Here is a 23,110-nt window from a genome sequence, read left to right on the forward strand (position 1 = left end):
CAAACTCCGAAGAAAAGGATTAATCGCTTTGAGTAAATAAGAATAAGATTTATTGTATGCTTATCCTTCATCAAATTAAATTGATGACAAGCAATGGATTTTGCATACTACTTATTCTTCTTGAAAAGGATTGAGAAGTGACATATCGCAAACTTGAGAAGGTCTTCATGAGCCACCGGTAGGATTCGAAAGAACGAATGGATTAAAATGATGACAAAGGAAAAATAATCTGAATTAACCACCGTAAGAAATGACAATGAAGAAAGAAAAAGAGAAAGAACCGCCAAGAAGAATTTAGAAGAACCAATATGCTTGAGGGGATTTAGATGCGAAAGAACGAAGAGATAATGAGCTGATTAAAGAACACTTGAACGAAGCACCGTGATAAATAGAGAATGATAACTGGAATGATGGCCTCCGATGAAAAGAAATGGAAAAACAACTCCTGACATACTCCGGTAGAATGAAAACCAAAAAGGTTGAGACAACAATGAAATGATTTGAAATCGATCTTGAAAGGCATGTGACTGATGGAATCCATTCTTACGTCACACTTGAAAAGAATTTAAGAATAACTCCGGGAAATTTGAAGAGTCAGGTAAGATCCTGGAAAAAGACCTATGGGTTAGGGCCCACTAAAGACCGTTGAAAAGGATTGTTGAAAAGATAGATGATGCACCGAAACAATTGAAATATTTGAATGAGGTGACAACCTCGAATTAATTGGAACACAGACGAATCTCCTGAGATGTCTTACGAACTCCGGGATGATTGAATGGCGAGATGCAAACGAGCAAGGAAAACACTTGAGCCGAGGGAAAGAATATGATCTACCGAAAACTTGAATTGAATCCACCGGAGAAGAAAAAGAGATGAAGAATGTTAAACGAGACGAGAATTCACCGGTTGAATTAATTTACGAAAGACTGAAGAGGTTCCGCACGAATGAGATAGATGGTCGAGAGAGAGTCAGACTCCGGGAAGAAAAAGGGTTGGAGGGCGGGAAAAACAAAGGCAACTTGGAAGGGGAAATCGACGAATATCTTGAAGAGAAAAAACCGGTTGGAATCATTGAGGAAATAAAGCAAAGACTTTGCACGAGTAGGATGGATACTCGATTACGGACTCCGACTCCGAGAAGAAAAAGGGGTGAGCGGGTGGGAATAGAAAACAACTGAGGATTGAACTTGCAAAGATGAAGAGAGTCGAGTCGACTTGACGAGAAATGCCCCAGATGAAAAGAGCTGAGAACCAACTACCGGAAAACCAACTGCGTGATCCTAAAGAAAAATTTGAAGGGGAAGAGGAGTAATTCAAAACACCTACGTCAAGATTCCTCACCAGAGCGACGAAGGGGGCTGAGGAGTAAAAAGAATTCCTACTCTTCGATATAACTAGACTCCGAAAAATAGTTTTCTTCTAGGCTCAACAACGGCCAAACTACATGATCAATCAAGGGGGCTCCTAGGGTCGATCGAGGCTCCGAAAAATACCAACTTGTCACGCCCAATATGCGACACTATCCTAAAGAGACTCGAAGGTCCCACCAAGGATAGAACCGCATATTGAAACGCTATTGCAAGGTGGAGATCATTACATCAACATTACATAATAGATGGGGATACATACAAGAGGCATATAATGCCACACGAATACAACATCATCTTACATAAGAGCACCATCCGACTACAGATGAAACACAAATAGAAACACAAACGACATCCACCCTGCTAGCCCAGGCTGCCGACCTAGAACCTATCCCCTGAATGATGAAGAAGCAAAAGAAGAACTCCAATATAAGCAAACATCGCTCTCGCGTCATGATCATCGCATAACATGTACCTGCAAATGTTGTTGTAGTAATCTGTGAGCCACGAGGACTCAGCAATCCCATTACCATGGGTATCAAGACTAGCAGAGCTTAATGGAAAAGGAAGGGGGTAAAGTGGTGAGGTTGCAGCAGCGACTAAGCATATATGTTCACCAGGAAACATTTTATAGCAGAAGTAGAGCAATAAAATTTAATGCTAGACCACTCCATAATTGCAAACAGGGGCATGAGTGGATAGAGAATAACCATATGTACAAAACATCCTTACTGATGTATCTCCAAATATGCTTGGATCTCTCAGTAGCATCAAGTTTACATGGCATAAAAATAACAGCAGAACAGGGACTGAAATCAGCAACATCACGAAGCCTAGTTTGCATGATTGTTCTAGTCACCACATTGATCACAAAAATACATGGCATACACCACTGTAAAGATGGCACGATATAGCACAAAACACATGTAGACATCAACCTCGATGCACACATCAAACATGGCAAAAATGACAAATCAATATGTTCTGTTAACAGACAGCATATAACATTATATAGCACTCTTGCAACGATGATTCAGGAATTAAGATGGACTCAAATGAACATGATGTAATGGAATGAAATGTAGAGGATCTCACAGCGAACATTTTGATATACCATACGCACGAAATGGAGCAGTATGCAGCAAGTTATGACATGTTGAATAGGGCATGAAAATATGCAAAAATCAGAGGCTTGGTCAAATATCAGGGTCAACCTCGTGGATCCAGATCCGGGCGCGGATCGAGGCGGGGCCGGGCTCGCCGGAGCAGGGCGCCGGAGTTGGGGAGGAAGACGGAGCAGAGGGCTCGCCGGAGTGGGGGGAGGCCAGATCCGGGCGACGGCGATGAGGAGACGGCGCGGGGCGCGGAGGAGCGCGCGGGCTCCATGGAGGCGGCGGGCCGGTGCCGGAGATGGCCGGCGGCGGGGCCGGGCGCAGGGCGCGTGCGCGGCGACGCCAGATGGCCGGAGGGCGGCGGAGGTCGGGAGGGCGCAGCCAAACTCGGAGGCCGGCCGGAGGGGCGCGGCGGCGGGGAGCCGGGCCGCGGGGCGGCCGGCGGCGGCGAACACGAAGCGGGGCCGCGCTCGGCCGGCGGCGCGGGCGGGCGGGCCACGCGGGCCAGCTGCGGGCCGCGCGGGCCGGACGGTGGAGGCGGTGGGGAGTGCCACATGGCGCTCCCTGGTTGGGCGAGGGGGCGGCAGCGGACATGTCCGGCGCTGGGCGGACGCGTCCGGCGGCGGAGAGGGAAAAAGCTAGGGTTTCGGGGGGAGAATTCATCCGTGAATTTCGGGTGGAGGGGCATATTTATAGATTCTAGGAGCTAGGAGAGTCCAAATGAGGAGCGGTTTTCGCCCAGACGATCGTAATCAGACGACCGAGAGCATGGAGGGCGTTAGGATCGGTTTTGGGCCAGTTTGGAAGGGTGTTGGGCCGCAAGACAAAAGAGGCTTTTACGATTACCCGGTTAACCGTTGGAGTATCAAACGGACTCCAAATGGCACGAAACTTGACAGGCGGTCTACCGGTGCTATACCAAGGCCGCCTGGCAATACTCGGGCCATTCCAAAAAAGTTTAACACCCGCACATGAAAACAAGGTCTGAGAGGGGCGACGGGCGTGCGCGAGAGGTCCGGACTCCGAACGGACAACGGAGAGAACCGGGAGAACCCGAACGGATGCAAGTTTTGAAAAACATGCAGATGAAATGCAGATGATGACATGGCAAAATGCAACACGCAAGCAAATGACATGGCAAATATGGCGAATAACTGGCAGACACCTGGCGAATCGAATCTGGGGTGTTACAACTCCTTTGGCTCTCTCTCTCCCTCCGGTGCACCCCCTGGACCAACCCACACCTCTCCCTATGTCCTCCATCCACTACAATGGCCGGAGCGCCACCGTCAGGATCCGCCTAAATTCGGGCTATCCCGAGCCTCTCTTCCCTGCCTAGCCACTCGAGTACCCTCATACCACCACCTCGAGGCCCTCCATTGCCGTCGTTCATCCCTAGGAACGCCACGCACTCGTGGCCGAAGATGGCCGACGGCCTCCTCTGCGGTTGTCCAAGCCATCGCCGCTACAGCCCTCGTCGGCGTGGGAAAAGCACCCAGGTGGATGCGGCACGGCCTCCTGAGCTCATCCATAGCCAGAGCATCGCCGGAGGTGCCCCGTAGCGCCGGTAGTCGTCGTCAGGGCTCTCTGCTCCCTCGGCCAGGTGAACACATGGGAGGAAGAGGAATACGATGACCCTGCAAGCGGGCCCTGCTCGTTAGTGGCCCAGCCACCGGGCCACGCTGGCAAGTGGAGGCGGGTTGCGTCTGGGCGCCTTCGACGTCGCCCCGTCGCCCGCGTGGCCGAGCCGCTGGGCCGGCCCAGTGTGCTGCTGTGCTAAACTGCGCCCTGTGCACAGTTTAGGTATAACCCAAATATTCTCCTTTTTCTTTTCCAGTGAACTTCAAAAATCCATAAACTATTCAAATAGTGTCCAAATTCGATGAATCAAATTTCTACTGACTCCATAAATCATGTTCTATTTAATGGGCCATAGTGGGCATTTTTATTGTTCTTGGTTTTCACTGGACCCTTTAAAAAGGTCATTTATCCACATAAGCCCACTTCAAAAATCCATAGAATATTCATTTCAACTCCAAATCTAGTGAAACTAATTTCTAAATATTTATAAAATCATGCCCAATTTAATGGTACTTTTACTCATTTTTATAAAAAGGCATTCTGTAGACAACTTGCAGATCCAATACATCCCTTATATCCTTCATATTGAAATGTTCAGAAATATCACTAATCCAATCTAATGAAACCACTCTGGTTATTTTTCATATAACCAGGGATGTCCTAGAAAAGTATACTTCATATTTTTAGAGCACTTTTATTTTTTTCCCTGTTGTGTTGCTTATTGTGATGGTTTCCGACGTTAGTTGATGAAGTAGACGGAGTATTCGGAGAAGGATCAGAAGATTTCAAGACTCTGAGGAACCAAGCAAGCAGCCCTTTGACCATGATGAACCCTTTTTATCATAGTAGCATTTCTTTCCGTGATTGTTGAATGCATGAAATCTTGAATGGCAACCTTGCTAGGTTTGCCTTCGTTGCAGGCCCCATTGATACTTGCATTGTTCATGACTCTATCCTTATTTAGAGTTGTGCTGGTGGGTTGTAGAAGTATGTTATAGCTGTTAGCTGAGAAAAATGGGTCAGAGTTATGCATGGAAAGAAACAAGTGTGGTTTGACATACTTGCAAATAGCCCAGTGGGTGCCACTAATGCCTATGGGAGATGATGATGAACTAGATCACTATTTGGTGGAGAGGTAGTGTACCGAGGCTTGATGAAAGTGTTGTTTACAAAGACAGATTAGATTTAAGATTTGTCGAGCGTCCCAACCAAACATGGGCAACCACTCTACCCCTTATGGGACGGGGCATTATTGATTACCTAGCCTGATACTAGCATGGGGCCCGCATTACTAGTGACGGGGGTGACATGAGGTCACTATCGGGATGGGGTTGTGCTTGGATAGGCGGCCACGACTGTTTTCACAAGGCACCGGACACACCGTTGGTCCCTGCGTGTATGTGTGATAATGAAACGGTAGAGTCCCAAGATCTTGATGCTTATACATGAAGCTCGTGTACCAATGAGTGGACCCTATGTTAGTGTCACCTAGGGAAAGATAGTGATCGGGTGCTTCCCCCGAGTACTTGAGGTACTGCGGGATCGTGGATGACACGAAAGCTTCCTGGATCTTGTGGGTAAAGAGTGCAACCTATGTAGAGTGTCAAACTATTCGAATAGCCGTGTCCACGGTCAAGGACAGTTGGGTGCTGCTGCTTAGACTACATCCATATGTTTTTGACAAACAACATAGATTGGTAATATTGTTGATATGATTCATGAGGAAGTCACGATGAGTTGAGTATGAGTTGTTCATAACTCTTTCTCGAGGTTGAAGTTTGTAACCTCCTGATACTTGTTGCAAATGCATTCATGTCCTTGGTAAATGTTGATCATACTTGCATGAGAAAAACTAGATTTCCGCAAAAATGCCAATTAAGCAGTAGAGCTTTGCATAATTATTTTGTTATCACTCTTGGGTTGCTTGCGAGTACATTCAAAGTACTCATTGGCTTGCCACTGGTTATTTTATTGGCCAGACATGAGAGAACAGGATATAATGAAGAAGTACCTTGGTGACGAACATGCGAGCTAGGACGCTTCCCAGTCAGAACGCCTGTAGGGTTAAGGCAGATGGCATGGGTCCGAGTTGTTATTGAAGATTTCCGCTGCAATGATACACTCAAGACTTGACCATAATGGTCCTACTTGTGTAAAACGGTATGTACGGATGTAAGACTCTTGTTATTCAGCTTCTGTGTGTTCAGTGAGCATTGATCTCTGGGATAACTGTACACATGCATTCGGTGATCTCGACTTATGAGTCGGGGTCCCCACACACGCCTTCGCTCCTGTGCCTGTGGCAGGTAGTGCTTCTGATCCTGCAGCATCGGGTGGCGCCACCACAGGGGTGGAGTCCCTGGCGGGCGACAGTGATGTCCAAGGGTGACGGCTTCTTTCCTGCTTAGTTCCTGCAATGTCCACCATGCCTCGTGGAGGCATTTAAACTTGCGTGTGGTATTGTGAAGACAATTATGGTTTGTATTATTGGCTTCGAGATTTTGCCGTTTTCTTCCTATTTGCTTTACGTTCTACGTCGGCAGAGCCCGGCCCCGCGCATACCTCAACCGCCGTTAGCCCCGACCGAATCACCAGGATGGGACCAAGGAGTGAGGGGCTACCTGACCACTTAGGCTCCTGAGTCGCTATGCTTAGGAGTCCCCCTCGACGCGCAAAAAGCTTATAGGAAGGAAACGTAGGAGTAGATCTAGCGTCCTACGTCGGCAGAGCCCGGCCCTATGCATACCTCAACCGCCGTTGGCCCCGACCGAATCACCAGTATGGGACCAAGGAGTGAGGGGCTACGTGACCAGTTAGGATCCTGAATCGCGATGCTCAAGAGTCCCCCTTGACGTTCAAACGACCTTCATACCTTGGCTCCACTTGGGGAGGGGCGCGCGACAACCAGGTCCGGAGGACCTGGCTAGGTGGCGTACGCTCGGGCATGACCCGGGCACAACCCCCGTGTCCAGCCCCCTCGCACGACACTCCCGAGGGGAGGTGTTGCGATGAGGCCAGACACTGAGCTCTGGGCTCCCTGAGGTTGATACAGCCGTGGGGCCGCCCTCAGTTGTTTATCACCAGCATGGAGCATAGCGCTTCCATATGTGTACGGGCATAGCCGCTCCTCGGGAGTGTCATCAGCCAGCGCGGAGCATGGTGCTTCCACTGGTATGTGGGAGGGGGGCTCCCTCTGTGGAGAGACTCCGGGGCGTGTACAGCCCCGCCCTAACATGTGGCTTGCATGGCAGGGCTAGAGGAGGTGTACCTGGGCACTCGTGAGCCAGCGCGGGACTCATAAGGCCCTACCTCAAGGCGGGTTGCGCCTGGTCTTGGATCTTTGACAGCTGTGTGTTCCTGCGAGACGGTTAGGTACAAATGCTCTGCGTCCTCAGGTCCTGGCCCAAGAGCAAGCTCAGCCGCTGCTGGTATGCCAGGCCGTGATGCCATGGTCAAGCCCAGGGGGTGAGGACTAGAGATCCATTAAGAGCTCGTGAGTCGTGATGCTCAGGAACCCCCTTTTAACACGCAAGTGAATTGCATGAGAGAGGGGCGGATCCGTGGTAGGTCGCAGGTGATAATCATAGGCAGATTAGGCACGAAAGGCAAATCAGCTTAGGAAAATGCAGAATGGATACATGCCACTGGGTCAGACCCAAGCGGCTTGGGGATGATGCAGGACGAGGGGCGCCCCCAGCAAGGTAAGCTAAAAACATAAAAGAGATACATGCCACAGGGACGGACCCACGCGGCCTTGGAAAAATGTAGCCCTGAGTGTGTTCCCAGCTGAAATAAACTTGGGGGATGTCACCTGGTTCTGTTGTAGAGGGGTGTTGGAATAGCTGAGGATGCACGGTGAAGGGGCCGACCGTCACGAGCCACCAGGGCCCTGAGCCTCAGGAGGCCCTGGGGGTCAAGGTGGTTCCTTGAGGACCGTCTCCATCTCTGCTAGGACCGCGTGGTGCCTGGCTTCCTGAGCTGCCAGGATGCTCCGTAGGTGACGCTGGTAGGTGGCAGCCGCGTTCGGCAGGCCGAAAGGCATGCGAACATAGCTGTGCAGCGGACCCTCACAGCGTCCCACGTGCGAAGGCCAGGAGTGCTCCTGAGATGTGGCTCGGTTGAGCCCTGGGATGTCGACGCAGATGCGCAGCCCACCATCCTCGCCTGGATGAGGAGCCGCGCTGGGCAAGCGGTGGTCGCCGCGCATGGCCCTTGCTTCCTGAAGCTCCTGAATGGTCTTGGCAATGAACTCCTGAACATTGGGCTTTCCACGCCCTGTGCCTTTCTAAGGGAAACGTGTCGCGAAGCATGCCTCCAAGTGGTGCCCGAGCTCCTCCCTCATGATGTTGGCGAGGTCTGAGGCCCTCTAGAAGAGAGCCCCCGAGCTCTGCCCGAGGAGGGCGCCGGGCGCACCTTCCTATGCGATGAAAGGAGTCACCCCATGCACAGGCGCTGATCCCTGACGCGACACCACCCGAGATGCCGACCTCCTGAGGCCTTTTGCAGAGAGGTTGCTTCTTCTTCTTGGGGATGGCCTCAGGATGGTTCTCGCCCTTGCTATCCGGGTCCTCGATTGCTGCAGCTTGGCAGGCTTGCTCGAGGGAGCACACCCGCATCTCTCTCTTCGCGGGGGACCGTGATAATTCCGCCGCTTTCTGTCATCCTGAGGACGTTGTAGCCGTGGTGGGTCACCGCCATGAACTTGGCCAGGGCTGGATACCCGAGGATGGCATTGTAAGGCAGGTGGATGTGGGTGACGTCGAAGTCGATGAGCTCGGTGCGGTAGTTGTCGCACTGTCCAAAGGTGACAGGGAGGCGGACCCGCCCTATCGGGGTGGTGGAATCGTCGGTAACTCCTGAGAAAGGCTTGGTAGGCTGAAGTTGATCATATGGCACTTGAAGGTTGTCGAACATCTCAACAGACAAGACGTTAAGCCCTGCGCCACCATCGATGAGGGTCTTGGTGACTAGGACATTGCTGATGACGGGTGAGCAGAGCATCGGGAGAACACCAGCAGTAGCCGCGCACTTGAGTTGATCTGCCGAGCTGAAGGTGATGGCACACTTGGACCACCTGAGTGGTCGCGTGGCCTCGATCCTGGGGAGGGTTGCATTCACCTCGCGAGCAAACTGCTTGAAGATACGCTGGGAGGCTGGGGCCTGAGCTCCGCCCAAGATGCAAGCGATAGCACGTGGCTCCTGGAAGCCCCCAGCCCCCTCATCCTGATGATGGTCGCCATTCCTTCTTGGCGGTGGCGGCAGCAGAGGAAGGCCCGCGTTACCTGCGGGTGGTCCTCGTGAGGCAGATCCCTCCAGGCGCCCTCGCGAGGCTGGTTCTGCCAGCAATCCTCACAAGGTCGGTTGTGCCACTCCTGGCGAGGGCCACGGTCGTCCCATCATCCTCTGCCATGTCTTCCTCCTCGGCCGTAGTGCCGGTCGTTGCACTCGGGGCATTGACTGAAGCGTCCTTCCCGAACGGCCCTGAGCTCCTGGCAATCGTTGGTGTTGTGGGTGGGGAGGTTGTGGTAAGCGCAGAACGGTCGGCTGCACTTCGTGTCTGGTTCTGCTGCAAGCACGGCTACTCCCTTGTGCTTCACGTCCCTGGCCTTGGTCTTCTTTTCTTCTGGGTCGGCAGCAGGGAGCTCGAGGAGGGAGAGGCGTCCTTCTTTAGCTCTTGCGCACTTGGTCACCAGGTTGAACAACTCCAGGGATGTGCACAACTCCTCGTGGATGGCGAGCTCCTCCTTCATCTTGATGTCACGGATGCCATCAGAGAATGCTGAGATGATGGCCTCGTCCGTCACCTTGGGGTCTTGAGGCGGACGCTGTTGAAGCGCTGGATGTATTTTTGCAGGGTCTCCCCAGGCTGTTGCTTGATGCGTCACAGGTCACCCGTGGCCGGGGGGTGGCCGCGAGTGCCATGGAAGTTGGCGATGAAGCAGCTGTGCATCTCGTCCCAAGTAGAGATCGAGCCGGGAGGCAGGTTAGGGAGCCACAAGCGGGCACCATCCTTGAGCACCATGGGAAACCAGTCCGCCATGACCTTCTCATCTCTGTTGGCCACATCAATGCTTAGCTCGTAGAGCTGCAGGAACTCCCCGGGTTGGGGGTATCGTCATAGCGAGGAGGCATGTCCGGCTTGAACTTGCCCGGCCAAGCGATGCTACGCAGCTCGGGGGTGAAGGCTCGGCAACCTGCTGTGGTCACCAGGGCCCTTTGCTGACGTGGAGCTTGCTCTTGATGGTATCCGCGCTCTGCTGCCATGGGTAGCACGCGGTCTTGTCACGCTGGTGCAGGGAGCACGGGGGAGCCTTCTTGAGGCTGAGGGACTTCCTGACAGCTGCCTTCTTCTCACGCGGGCGCCGGACGCGGTGGGTCACATCCCGGAGCCGCGCGCCTTGGTGCCAGGGCGCCGTCTTGGGGCAGAGGCGGTGGAGGTGCTCCATGAGCCACGTCGCCCATACCCGGCGGTGGGCGAGGCCGCGAGAGGGATGGCGCGGGAGAGCCCTTGCGGCGCTGATGAGCTCGGTGATGCGAGCGAGCCATTCTTCGTAGAGGTCGTCGACGGGGCGGTAATGCAAGAGCTCACGTGCCATGAGCAGTGCGGCCTGCGCGTCCATGGGGGCGCGACGAGGGTGGGACGATGAGCCAGATGGAGTAAGCAACAGAGTGGCAGTGCGGCCGTCCCGCCGCACTAGGGGGTGCAGCGAGGATGCTTGCTGCTCGTTCCCCGCTGGGCCGATGGTGGCGTTGGCTGCAGGCGACAGAGAATGACGGGGAGGCCCGCCGACAGGAGCCGTCTGGGCGACGCAAGCGGCGAGAGGAGCCCGGCGCTCGGCGCGGGCTCGGCGGGCATCAGACATGGATGCGACGAAGCGATGGGACGCAGATCAGTGGAAGGAAGACTTCGGCGCACCCCTACCTAGCGCGCCAAATGTTGGATAGCAGGTTCCGGCAAAACCCTTGAGGTTCAAACACTGGGGTGCGCATGAGGTTTTCCCCCTACAGAATCTCGCTCTCAACCTCAGCGCGATTCCTAAGCTTAGCTCGATGAGCTCACAACGCAAGAGACACAAGATTTATACAGGTTCAGGCCATCGTTGTGGTGTAGTACCCTACTCCTGTGTGGTGTTGGTGGTTTGCCTCTTGGGCTGATGATGAACAGTAAAAGAGAAGAACAGCCTCCTGAGGAGAGGTGTTCTTGAGCTGGCGTGGTATGTAGATGAACTCAATCCCCCCTTTCTACTGTGGTGGCTATCCCTATTTATAGAGGCTCTGGTCCTCTCCCCAAATATTGAGCGGGAAGGGATCCAACAACGGCCAATTTGAAAGGGGACAGCTAGTACAAGATATCCTGACTAAAGGTGGTCTTCGTCTATCAAAGGCGTTGGTGATGACGCCGTCTTGGGCTCCACGATGACCTCCGTCCTGCCGTCCTACTGGTCTTGGTCTCGTTGCACCGATATGGAAACCTTTGCCTGATGCCCCGGTACTCTGCGCCTTCACTTTCCCCCTTAGCACCAAAGAGGAAATGAGGACACTGCGCTTGCTGGCGTCTGCCTGGCTCCCGCCTGGCCTTGGTCGTCATGGCTTGCATCACGAGAACCTCGCGAGGTACCCCTTGCCTTGATCTCTCCGCCTCCCTCGCGAGCCTGCCTGGTGAGGCCGCTCCCGAGGAGGCCTTGTGTCGTCCGCCCCGCGAGGCTTGGCCTCTCGCGAGGGTCTTGAATGTTGGTTGATGAAGACGGGCCATACTGGGCCACTAGTGGAGCCACGCCGCGGGCCGCAGGCAGGCAAGTCTGGGGACCCCCGTTCCCAGAAGATCGAGGGACAAGGTATGTGTGTGATAGAAAGATTCCCCAAGAGAAATCGAGATAGACCAAGTGAGGAAAAGAGACAATACGTATGTTTGTGATGGAGACTAAGAATTAGTCATATACATAGGGGGTATTACGTGTGCCTACAATGGAGTGAGAGACAATCATACTTAGCTAGGCGTGGGATTGTGTGTGTGTTCATGTGAGATGGAGAGGGAACTAGGGACAGAGAGAGAGAGAGATTTAGATGAGTCTATCAAGTGCGAGTGAGATATGGATGTATATGTGTGACCCAGGTAGATGGAGAGTTTGAGAGAGAGATAGAAGAGCTCCGAGACGGCAGAGTGGTGCGTGAGAGAGTTAAGGCAACAAGCTAGGGTATTGGTGTGCGTACGATGAGTGCACCCTAGATATTTAGCTTGGATTAGAGAGTCATACATTGTGTGCCAGAGAGACCTATACATGGAGTGCGCATGTGAACTAGAAAGCCCCCCCCCCCCGCATACACACACACACAGATGGAGAGGGACCGACAAGGTTTGTGTTTGAATGCGTGCGATATAATTCAAGATTGTCGGCGAGAGAGGTAACAGGAGTTCGAGAGAGGGGGAGGTCACGTTTATGCATCAAAGATCGATATGAACCATGTTTCAATATAAATTTGCATTCAAATATTTGAATTGGCAAACATGTTGTCTGCAATCCCACATGAATAGAGATATGCATATCAAACAAGTTCATTACTTTGACTTTCAACATGTTCATGGAGTACTACGATACAACATGCTACTCAATTGAGGTGTTCAGATTTAGTTCAATATTTTGACCTGGTGAATGATCTATTTCATTGAATCGAGATATTTCATTTTGGGTCTGATCCACTTTTTCGGTGGGTCAACTATTTATCATATAGTAAATCGTTAGCAATGAGCATGTAAAAACACATTAGTCCCGAGCATCATTTCACCATCTAAAAAATAAGTGGCAAGCTAATATTTCAGAATTTGATTCGAATCGACTTTTTTTTGAAATGGAACACTCCGATTCCATACTTAAACTGGCTCAGCCAAATTGCTAGTCATTTGAATCGACTTGGTAAGGTAGACGTGGATGCTCGTTCTCCAAAAATTTCAACGAACCGCTAAACACCCTCTGCTCGGTGGAATTCGCCCAAGCAAATAAATGGGAGACGTGAAATTATCGGCCTATGTGGGACATGTATCAATTAGCCTGTTGTACATCGAGGATAGGTTCATAACTTCATCCAAATGCGCCTTCTCCTTGGCCGCAACGATAGGTGCCGAAAAAATCATAAACCATGGGCGTCAAAACACCCTCTCCTCGACCGAAATCGCTCGTGCCGACTATTTCAAAACACACCCTCCCACGCCCACTATTTCAAAGCATTACCTCCTCGCCCAAAATTGCTCTCGCCCACTATTTGGGAGAAGCAAAGTTACTCTACTATCCCCGACCATCAAGACACATAACCAAGCCTAGAAGCCTAAAGGCAGGGGTAGAACTGTAACTCCCCTCCCCCCCCCCACACACACACATTTCAGACAAATGCGTCCGTAAGACATGGTCCCCCCTCCGAATTCCCCATTCATATATCATGGGCGCCAAATCACCTTCTTCCCCATGGCTCCCTTCTTCCCCATTCATATATCATGGGCCATGTGCCTCTTATTCTCTGTGTACCTGAGTTGGCTCGACGACGACCGCGTGAACCGTACCAGAGCCAATTCACCCGCGCTGTTGTGCATGGCGCCAGAGCGGCTCCATCTTCGAATGCGTCCAGGGCCTCAGCGCTGCTTGCCCATAGCCGTCGACCATCGCGACATATCTACTTTCCTGTCGCCGGGAGCCACCGCAACCGCGCCGGTCTCATCAACTTGGCAGCAGGAGCTTCCTACTTCACCGGGCCGCAAGATACGTCGTACACTCATCTTAAATCACTTTATTTAGGCTTTAGTCGTCTAAATTTTTATTCCGGGCCAATCTATTCCCAATGGGAAGCGCCCCCCCTTGAGGCGGTGGAGCTCCTAGGCTTTCCGTTGGCTGGCGTCTATCATAAGGGTGCAGGGGCGCAAGTTCACCGCAGAAGCAACGCTTAGGTGGCTTTCTTAGAGTTGCATGGGTTGAAGGTACTGTCGCCACCGAATCTGGATGACGACGTGTCTCTGTGGATTGGCCGGGGGCGGCACAACCATGGCAATGTGGTTGGGCGTGGAACGGGGTTGTGGTTAGACCTCTCATGGCCAGGGATGGTAGAGGTAGGCTACTCTGCAGGTGGTCATTGGCTCTTCGGGGAAGATTCTGAACAGTGTCAGCCGGGAGGCACAAGACGGCCATCAAGCCATCCGGCGTAGACCGGACAGTACCAAAAATAAAATAAAATTGTGTGACCCAAATTTAGTTTTCAGACAAGTGACCACTCTCGTACCTTACTGTTCATATCTTAGGGTATTTCTTCATATTAGAGATATGTGTCATTCTTAACATTATGCGTTTTTTGCATCTTCAGCCACACCGTCTTCCTTCTCACCGCAGCTACTCCAACAAGGGAATCATACATCAGAAGGGAGCTATAGTTCCTCTCAACAGTTCCCTGCATCGAATATGCGTGCCTGACATGGACAGCCACAACAACTGTAGGGCCATCGACAAGTCAACACATGATGCTCACTCCTATGGATGGCGTCTAGATAGATTCTACCCTCATCTTACTTGTGTGCAACCTTTATGGCTTTGTTATTCATCTACGCATGGAAAATAAGTTATCACATTTCACTGTATATTCATGTTGATCTCCTAAGAGTCTTGTTTAGGAGTTAATGTTGTTCCATAGTTCAGATAAGAGACTTGTTCTTTAGGTAACGCTTCCATAGTTATCATCCATCAGCCAATGCTATCCCACAGGCTGGTGATTATAGTATTATACCACTTCTAGTATTACCTATGTTGTTCTCTAATACTTTTGTGTGGCATCTAGTTAATCTCGAGTACAAATGATACATATTCTATAGCATTCATCTGTGTCCTCCCTTTAGTTTTTGAGACCAGTTGCTGCTAGTTAAGCCCAGTCCTACTTTTTATGTCGTCTCCTACAGGCACTCATTACATAAATATAACTACTAGTTGTCTTGTATGCATGTCAGATATAATTGCACACACTCATATATCCACAAGAACCTCACAGAGAAATGGAACGACTAACAAACTTGATGTAAATCATACCCAATATGATGGAACATGTAAAGGCAGTTCTTCAGAAGACTTGCAAAAAGATGATGAATCCTATTCACTCCACATGGTCCTTGCTCTAACTTGGCTAGTTATATGGGTACAACATGCATATAATGTCCTGGAGTGCATCTACTCTGTTGCAATGCCATGTGCTTAGCTTGCTGATCATGTATGAAAATATGTCATGCCTTCCTGTTTTTTAGTACCTATTCCATCCATGATAACATGTTTTCAAATTCAAGTAGTGTCATTCTACTCTGTCGCAATGCCATCTGCTTATTTGGATATCATGCTTCTGAATATCTTATGCCTTGTTATCCATCTGTCTAGCATACCATGTTTTTTTTTCATTGAAGTGATGTTCTAGTTGTCTGTTGTAATGCCATCTTAGTTTCCCAATCATACACGCATATGTTGCCTTAGTGTGTTTCTGTATGTATTCCGCTATCATACAGTTTTACATTATACTAGTGTTTTTACTATGTTTTCATGTCGTATCCCTAGCTCTTACATCATACTCCCTTCGTCCGGATTACATGTTGCAGAAATGGATAAAAATGGATGTATCTAGAACAGAAATATGCCTAGACACATCCATTTATTTCTGGATGGAGGGAATTAATATGAATATGTCATGCCTTTCTATTCTTCAGTACCTATTCCATCTCTCTATCGTAGCATGTTTTATAACTGAAGCACCATTCTTCTATATAAGACATGCAAGGGGAAGACGGCTATGTTAGAATCTAAGGGTTACAAACAAGGTCTTTGCAAAAGATCCAAAAGCCAGGAGATAGTAAACTTGCTCTAGTGTTCATAGAAACTTCTCCAGCACATAGAAACCCAACTCCTAAAGATAATAAACAGATTCAAGTGGTGAAAGAACTAGTCTGCTCCAGTCCAGCAAAAATATGTCAACTCCATTCTAAAAAGCGTGTGTATCCTCACATCATGAAATTTTATGGCATTCAAATCATATTTTCAACATGTTCCTTACCCATCTCTCTTTTAGAAAATAAGCTTAAAGGATAGAAGACTTTCTAAACTGGGATCATCTTCGAGGAAAGTATCTTGTGGAAATTCTCTATGGTCCAATGCTGATGTAAGTACCTATTGTATATCACTAAATCTTTACATCAACATGTATTTTGTTAATCGACGTGAATCCAACCTTTATCAGATCTAAATTTACTTGTTGAAAAATGTATAATTAAAGGAGACAATGTTGGTTTTTGTAAGGAAAACTGCCTGGTAGTTTTGCATATTGAGCTAGATGAGTGTACTATCTCATATCATTCACATTACTAAATTGTAGTGTTGTTGTTCTGGTTGCCAATCATTCATTGTGTCAATGTTGCTTTCCTATTACCTTACCTCACTACAAGAAACCTGTTAATACATGACGGATTTCTGGTGACGTTCGCAGAAATCTTCATGGACGATGACGGTTTTCTCGTATCCGTCACAGAAACCGTCATTGATCAGTAGGATGTGAATGCCCTCCGAAAAAGGTAGCCCCTTTATGATGGACATCGAGGGCCGTAACGAAAACTGTCACATATCAACTTGCAGGTCTAGTATTTTTCTTTCCTTACACATCATCCGGACCGTCACCGATGGCTCCCACTAATGTGTCGTGTGTGGTTTCTTGGTTGGCCCATATGTTAGTTGAATGTGTAGCCATCAACATATTAAAAATAAAAGGAAGACACGCCAGAAATTTCGAGCACGCATGGACATGCGAAATTTTAAGTCGCCGACGCGGCCCGTGCCAAAATTTTGGAGCCAGCCTATTTAACCTAGGATTCATGCCCATTTAACCCTAATCCCCATTCTCTCTTCCGTCCCTCAGTCGCCACAACTGTCCACTCCTGATTCCGGCGATTCCGGCAGCTATTGCCGGCGCGGTGCACAACGCCGAGCTCGGCTCGCTCGGCTCCATCCTCCCTCCCCCCCCCCCCCCGCGCAAGATTTTCCCTTCCCGACCTTTACCGCTCGCCCAAATCCCACACCCGTGCTAGGGTTTCGGCATCTGGCATCGCCTTCATTATTGGCGCATCTCCGACGGCCTCTGGCGGCTCTTCCCCATCGTCTTTAGCGCCCCCACGTGCTCCCTCGCCATCTGATGTTCCACCTCAAGCAGGGCGCCGTGGAGGATCTCCTCCCGCAGGATCCACGGATGTGGCGCACCCTGCAGCCGCTAGTCCGGGAGGAGGGCGGACAATGCGTCCTTGTCCTGGTCGATGACGGTTGTGGCGAACGCCGTTGCTGCTCCTCATTCTCGACCTTCAACGAGGAGTGTTGGTACAGCAGAAGCACGCCCTGCCCCTGAACAATGGCTATGGCGCCAGGTGAGGTTGTGCTGCCGTACCTATATTGCCTGGAGTAAACAATTTGATGGGACATATTGCTTGTACTAGATATAGTTAGTCTGTAGTGGTCATCTTGTTTTTAATTTTGGGGACAAATTGCTGCTTGTGCTGTCAAATATGTAATTTAATCTGTTACTAGAAGTGGGCTGCCTGCTTTGCTGCGCTGCTCTTTTTCCAGGTTAACCATCCGTTTGTTTAGTTGTTCGTGGGTCTGTTGCGTCTTTTTGCTGGGTGTTGGGTGTTGCCCTGCTAGATGCGTATAAGATTTGCATGTATACACACCTGTGTTGAGCATTGGTAATCATGATTTTTAGTAGCCCTGAATTATAAGCTCAGGCAAGCATACCAATTCCGGTGTTGTCACTACACAGTATGTACAACAAAGGGCGAAACAATAATCAAATACTGTGAGCGTGTTTTATTCTTCTGCGATGAAACAAGATGTCTCTATTTTTGCTTTCCTTTTATGATAAAGCTACTGCACAAAAATACAACTGATTGTAAAAGGAAAGAAAACATTTTCACACAACTAATAAAAACAAGAAAACATTAAGATATGTGGCATGTGTCCAATTTACATGTAGCTCCAACTCGTATTCACCAGCACCATGGGCAGGTAGGGTGGACTCTATCTTGGCCTCTTGGGTCTCATCATCACAAAAATTCATTAAACTTGCATACCTGCATCATATGCAGATGTCGAAAATTGCAACATATGTATAGCGCATCATGTCATCAATTGCTTCCAGCCATCAAATTATTAAGTGACACGTACTATGCTTTATGTGTGTCTGAAGCTATGCAACAACTAATTTTCTTTAGTCTCAAATCTTGTAGCAACCAGTCATCCGTTCACTTACAGGACAACGACTAGAGCCTAGAAATGGTACTGTAAATATATAGTTCTGTTCCACGTTTAGTCTACTGTGCAAGATTGTCACAATTAGTAACCCAATACTTTCAGGCACTCATTTGTTTTGGATAAACATACCCTTCTATTAAATTAACATATACAATTCAGTCAAAAAAATTATTATATACAAATCATTCTTTCTTAAAAAAATCTATATTGTTAGAAGAGTGTTCAAAGGTTTACTTATTCAAATAACTCTATCGATTGTCTAAATAAGGGATAAAACTGTCAAATAGAATAGATCCTGAAGAAATGCTAATGCCAATTGTATTTAGAGAAAAAACTTACCAATTAATTGGCAATAAATTAATCATAGCTGCAGTACAGATTTGTTGATATTTATATGAGGTTACAACTATAGCCTACACAATCTTAATACACACATAGGAGAAGAGAACTTGAAGGAGGGAAACTCTGAACCATAGTTGTAGCTAGAGATAAAGATAAAAAATAACATATATTATATAGACACATCACCTTTTGTACAACCGGCACTCAACAATTTACAGGTAACACAAACATGCACAAGACTTCGCTGAATAATTTGAAGCACTGGAGATAACATACGAAGCAACAAAATGATGTCTGTTAGTTACCCAGTGTACTTATTAGGGTTGGTTTCTGTGCTACTAATGACTACTGCCTTCTCTACCCATCCAATGGTGTATAGGACGTCCTCCCCTTGAAGCGGCCGTCCCAACGAGATCTCTTCGCCGGAGGTGGAGCAGCAAGTCCAGCACCCCCTTGGCCTCCTATCCTACAGCACATGGACGAGCTCACCGACGGCTGTGTTATGCCCTCCTAGCGTGGTGAGCTTCTCCCATCTCCCCCCTTTACGCCAAAATCTGGATGATGCTTGCAATCTAAATACTAATCATGTTCTTGTTCAGTTTAGTGGTGGATTCAATTGCTTAGATGAACATGTGAGCTTGGTTAGTTCCTGATGCTTTTGTGGATCTGGTTCTCCTGCACGGTTACACGCAATTTAATCAGGGCAAGCTAATGCTAATCCATAGTATGGTATAGCTAAAAAAATTCTAAGATGCACCGTTCTTCATGTTAATTTGGTACATATCTTTTTGGAGTTAATTTGGAAACTTCAACCTGTTAGATATAAATTCAGCTGCGACTCTGTATCTTGCTAGAATCGACTTGTTTTGCAGATGCGTGTATGTAGTACCTGAGAAAAAACCTAATTATTTAACTGAAACACTGTCTAATTATTAACTGGAAATAACTATAAATTTGGATGTCATAAAAAATGCGTAAATATCAAGAAACCACACATTGTTAGAACATGCAAGCTGTTTATCTGAATAATGTATCATTCTAAGTAATCGTATATTTGTAGCGCAACATCCATGTGTTAGTATGTCTGATTTCTTAGATATACACATATTAAAAGGAAAATAATATATGTGGATTTTAACTTAGTTTTGACATGTTTAACTTGCATGGATTTATAAATTGTAGTTAGCCGTGTATGTGGTTATGTTGATGTGACTTTTCTGATCAGTTTAAGTGTCGAGAGTTGCAAAATTGAGATATGACATATCATCGTAATTGTGTGGAATTCATGTGTAACTGTATTGAATCCCTAGATGATCTTCTTGGACTAACATGCCAAAGTTAATCTTAGATATGGTGAACTATAAATTTATAATGATCAAAACTGTTTGTATTGATGTTAATTAACGAGTGTACCTATAGTTAGACTATTTTTATATGCGTAATAATACATACAAAAACGGACTTCTGCTTGATCCAATCCTTTGTCTTCTAAACAATATCTGTTGTATCTATAGTCGTACTACTTTTATCTATAGGAGTATCTTACAAATGTCTTTTCATCTAGATTAATTGTAAGCCACATATGCCAGATCTTTTTCTTGTGGAATATCATATCAGATAGGACACATATTCCATCAAGACATAATCATCATGGAATTGTTTCATTCTTTTTTACCTTTTGAGAAACAATGGATAGAAATTTTCATTAATGCACATTATTCAGCTGGGCTGCATTTCTTATCAAGTTTAGTTTAGTGATAGTTTAAAATAAGCAAAACGGAGTTTACTTCCAACCCTATTGATCTATCTATGCACATCATTTCTTTTTGTTGCCACCAGTTGTTTCTTTTCACACATTGTTAATTTGTTGCACTACTTTGCATGCTGGGAGTGAAAAAATATAGACTTGATAATGTGTAGTAAGCTACATGTAATTTAACCTACTGGCTGTAATATTTTATAATGCGACAGATTTTTCATCATGTGGCAGATCTTGGTTATGGGACCATTTTCAACAAGACATGCCTTGTGACAACTTTGGGATGGACGGGTGGATTTGCTGCTTGGATGACCCCTAGTTGGTTGTGCTAGCCTGATAAGAGTGGCCATAGCTTGATGGGGGCGGTGCTGGTTGTAGAGTAGGATAATGTTCTCTGGGACATGCTTGTAAAATTAATTTTTTGGCTCTTTTTTCCGCTCCTGTACAAGTGTATTTTTGGATATGTTGTTGCAACTTTCTTTTTCTTATAACATGAGCATATATTTTTTGTCACATTCTTAGTGACGTAAATTTTCCGTGGAAAATGAGAGATGTGTGAATCTCTTGGACTAAAATTAGTGGGCCTTGAAATTAATGGGCTTAAATTATAATTGGGTTGATTACTATATGGGCCACCACTCTTGGACATGGCTGAAATTTAGTGGGCCAAGACTTACATGGGCTGATTACTACATGGGCTGCCACGTTAGATCCATGTCAGATGATGATGTGGAATAGAAGTTAACGCCGTTATGAGCACTATAGTTAGGTGTCATCCATGACGGTCAAGATCCGTCATGATCGGTGACGATTTTCGATGATCTGTCATGGAGTGTACGGTGGTCAAATTATGACGCGATATACATGACGGATTTTAAATCCGTCACATATTCCTTTGTATGACAGTTTTGCATAGGCCTGTGACGGATTGAAACTGTCATGTATTAACAGGATTCTTGTAGTGCCTGCATGATGAAAGTTGTGCCATATTGTGTTAATTTGGTGTATGTTGGTGTGGTGTGATTTCCCAAACTTTCATTGTGTTAATGGTGTTTCCTATTATCTCACCTGGCTAATGATAGCAATGCTAGTGTGTTATAGTGACCAGACCTCAAACGGTCAAGTCTCTGTGCATCAGTGTCATCCCTGGATTGGTAATGCTGACACGCATAGTACTCGAGGAATTATAAAAGTTTCAATAACACACTTATTACATTGAGTCCTCATAAAGAGTATGATTACAAAAAAAATATCATGGCTGGAGGCCATCTAAACTAGAAAACTATGGAAGCTTCGAAGGTAAATGATTCCATCAACTCCAACATCATAGCTGAGTGCAAAACAACGACCTATCGCACGTTAATCATCGTGTGAGTAGTCTGCAACATGAGACATTGCAACCATGTAGGTCAGGACATTGAATATGCTGGCAGAGTTACACTTTAAAGTAATCAAATGCAAGAACTATATCTACATGCAGTATTTGGCTAGTGGAGGTTGTAAGTTTATGATTTTGCATAAAGCTAGTTTTTTCTTACAATAAAGGAATAAATTTGTTTAACTACTCCCATGTTGCCCATTATTTGAGAAGGTAACCCCAACTCACATCCCAATTAAAAGTATCATCATTAACCCAAATCAAATTTATGTAAAGTAACATGACGAGATCACATCAATACATTCAAGTACTAGATGCTCAAGATGTCCATAACTGGGGACACGGGTAACCATGATTAGTTTATACACTATGCAGAGGTTTGCGCACTTTTTCCCACAAGAATCGACCACATCCATGATCGGATGATTAAGACATAGTCTTTCTGAAGCATTAACTCTCTACTCCGGGCGGACCGGTACACCTACTTTCCCCTACATCTGCTAGTCCACCTCTTCAAGAGCTCACGCAACTTACTAACTATGCTAGAGCTCATAATGGCTTGTGGCTGCACAAGGAAGTTTCTAGCATGAATAATCTTATGATCCCTTTGAGCCTGGGTGGAGAACCACAGGAAAAATCACACGGGTACTCCGGATTTCCCAAAAACAGGCAACCCTCGGTTCCCCAGGTGCCTCAACCAATCCACCCAGATGTATGTTAAAGTTTCCACCTTAATGTTATCCATGTTTAAATAACTCTCAAACTTCCATGCGTGAATCATGATTCAATCCCCGTCTACGAGCATGGCTAAGCAATAATAAGCATAACATATATTCCCGGGGTGATCAAAAGGTATTAGGTTCCTACCTCAAGTACTACAACCAAACCACATGTTCCCAATCCTACTCATGCAAATATTTGAGGGGTAATACTAATGCATAGTAAAAACTAGGTATAAAAAGTGTGATCAAAGTGTAACTTGCCTTGCTGACGATCTGCAAACTGTAGAGATTCATAGTAACAAGGTTTGTACTCCGGGTAATCTAGCATAGACAAAAAGTAGCATACATAAGCAATCACTCAAACGAAACACAAGAAAAACCGAGAAAAGATCCAAACCAAACACGAAACAAGCGAATGGCTTAAACTAACAAAAGTCAAACCTAACATCAATATTATCATGTAAATTAGATCTTAACACTAGGTACACGTGATTATCTATGATTTGCAAAAAGAATCAATCCAAACGGAGAAACGAAACTCAAAACACG

At 47.3% G+C, this 23,110-nt stretch overlaps 1 long non-coding RNA gene across 1 annotated transcript; it reads left to right on the forward strand.

The window, feature by feature from the left end:
• Window positions 1-17,074: 17,074 nt before the first annotated feature.
• On the forward strand, window positions 17,075-20,974 carry LOC123091908 (uncharacterized). The gene is made up of 2 exons (XR_006443770.1): window positions 17,075-19,220; window positions 20,693-20,974. It is a non-coding gene; the product is annotated as an uncharacterized lncRNA (long non-coding RNA).
• Window positions 20,975-23,110: the final 2,136 nt, after the last annotated feature.

This window comes from Triticum aestivum, chromosome 4B (assembly GCF_018294505.1).
Source record: "Triticum aestivum cultivar Chinese Spring chromosome 4B, IWGSC CS RefSeq v2.1, whole genome shotgun sequence".
In the NCBI taxonomy this organism is placed as follows: Eukaryota; Viridiplantae; Streptophyta; class Magnoliopsida; order Poales; family Poaceae; genus Triticum; species Triticum aestivum.